At 38.5% G+C, this 2,500-nt stretch overlaps 1 protein-coding gene and 1 pseudogene across 8 annotated transcripts in view; one reads left to right on the forward strand and one right to left on the reverse strand.

Moving 5' to 3' along the window:
• Positions 1-2,500, forward strand: part of LOC138027360 (neuropilin-1-like) — a 110,079-nt gene that overhangs the window by 35,412 nt on the left and 72,167 nt on the right. The window lies entirely within an intron of this gene.
• Positions 1,471-2,480, reverse strand: LOC138027447 (uncharacterized; annotated as a pseudogene).

The raw sequence follows: 2,500 nt of genomic DNA on the forward strand, positions 1-2,500 counted from the left end.
AATGATTTCATTGTATCAGTACATTACATAATTTTGCATTTTCTTATTTCGTAAACGTCCTCCTGAAAGCAACCAGTCGACTCGATCAGCCAGTTGAAAATTGTTTGACTGATTTGACATGGTTGTTTTTTTTCCGTAACATCGAAATTATTTTATCGCCAGCTTTTTTAGCTTCCATGGTTGTTTCCTTGATACTTGGGGTGTGTTTTACAGTTTCTTTAATCGCTTTGTCTAATGCTCTTACCACTGGTTTTTCAAATATATCAGAAACAACACCTTCGCCACATACATGCTTTTTAACATATCGACCCTTTTCAGGATCATATCTTGTCTTAAATTCACGTTTCATTATATTATTAAGTTATATTATCACGTTATTATGCTACATTAAGGGTATGATGATTGTGCTCCTTGTCTAAAAATTAGTGTCATAAACCAGTTGATACCATTTAATCGATACATCTGCCAAGACCATCTTTCACTGTAATTCTCATTTCCGAAATTATTGTAGTCGAAATGGGACTATAAAAAGTTCGACGGTAAATGGATACTGATCGTGTTAAATTATCGGTTGGTATGACAGCAAGAGTATCACTTCTTTTACCATCTACGAGGCTGTCAGATACAATATCACAACCAATAACAATCGAATCGACACTATTAGTTATTAGTTATTAAGTATTAGTTATTAGTTTATCAAAGCCAACTAAGTCACCAAAATTTGAATTTCTCATATAAAGCTGCCATCTGCTTTTCAATTCAATAACAACCTTATAACTTGATAATATGAAAGACAATTTATTGCCTGCTTTGTCATCAGCATTTCGTTCTAAAATCTCTTCAATATAATAGTGTATGTCATCATAAGAATACATTCCATCGGTAAAATTTATGTTTTCCCATGTATTTCCATTATCAGCAGAGTATCTTTTGAATCGTTGTTATATTTGGCGCTAATATTATGCCATGAAAAAGTCATTGTAGCTCTATCAAAAGCCAAATCGTAATGCTATCTCTATCAAGCTTTATAACAGGATTAAATTTTAAGAAATAAGTATAATCGTTCTCTGGTAAAACGTTTAAAAAGACTATGAGCTTTCGACAGACTGAACTGCTGTCTTCAACGGATAAAAACGCGTAAAGAATAAAAGCGAAAGAAGTTTAAATATAACGAAAAATTCGCATAAGTTAAAGGATAAAAGCACGTGGTAGAAAGAATGTTGAAAATGCTAAGAAAATTAGTGTTTCTTTAAGAGAATGTGATATTGTCTAGGGAGCGGGCACGGATTATTGTCCGCCCCAACGGTTTTTGCCGTGTGCCATGACTCCAATGTCTTTCTACTCGGATTGTTCGCCTTGTCAATGATTTTAGAGTTGTCGAAGTCAATAGCATGATTAAAAGTCCACGCGTGTTTTGCGATATTTGAGCCTTTAGTACAATGCTTTAAGTTCCTCATGTGTTCTTTTCTCCTAGTAGTAAAGGATCTTTTTAGTTTCACCAATGTAGCTCCAGGGGCAAGATGCGCATGGAATTTTATAGATGACATTGCATTGGTCGTCTTCGGCAGGGATAGGGAAATGCTGTTGTAAAGTTTTTACTGGTCTGCTGGTGACTTGGATGTCGTGTTCCTTGAGGATTCTTGTGAGAGGTTCCGTGATGCCTTTGATGTAGGGAAGGACTGCATAGTTGCGTCGGTTTGTTGGCTCAGCCCATTTAAAGAACACGCCGACAGCCTCTTCTGGAGTAGGTGTAGGTGGTGGAGGTCTCGCTTTCTTTCTTATAACATCAGCAGCGATTTGTTTGGGGTAGCCGTTGGAGTGTAAAGCGGCGCAAACACGAGCAGTTTCACGGGTCTTTCCAACTTGTGTGATGGGGAGATTCAAAGCTCTATGCAGGAGTGTCTCTGCGGTGCTGATTTTATGTTTCCTGTCATGGTGTGAATGGAAGTCAAGATATCTATCCGTATGTGTGGGTTCGCGGTAGATGTCGACCAAAAGTTTCCATTATCGCGCGAAATGAGGATGTCAAGAAAGGGTAGTTGGCCGTTGGACTCGTGTTCGATGGTGAAAGAAATATGCTGATCGATTGAGTTCAATGAATCGTGGAAGGAGGCAACAGCGTCCTTCTTAATAATGCAGAAACTGTCGTCTACATATCGCTTCCAAAATTTCGGCGAGACAGTAGTCGCGTTGATTGCTGTTTTTTCGATTTCTTCCATGCATAGGTTGGCTACTACAGGGCTGACGGGGCTACCCATAGCACAACCGTGGATTTGTTTGTAGGTGGTGTCATTATAAACAAAAAAGTTATTGGACAGCACAAAATTCAGTAAGGAAATTATGTCCTCGATGTCTAGGTTGGTCCTGGAATGGAGAGACGAATCATCCTCTAATTTCATCCTGGTATAATCGCAAGCTTTGTCGACAGGGATGGCGGTGAATAGAGACACCACATCAAAAGAAAACCATTGTTTAGTCATCTTGGAAGTTAACGTCGCCT

Source organism: Montipora capricornis, chromosome 12, assembly GCF_036669925.1.
Source record: "Montipora capricornis isolate CH-2021 chromosome 12, ASM3666992v2, whole genome shotgun sequence".
In the NCBI taxonomy this organism is placed as follows: domain Eukaryota; kingdom Metazoa; phylum Cnidaria; class Anthozoa; order Scleractinia; family Acroporidae; genus Montipora; species Montipora capricornis.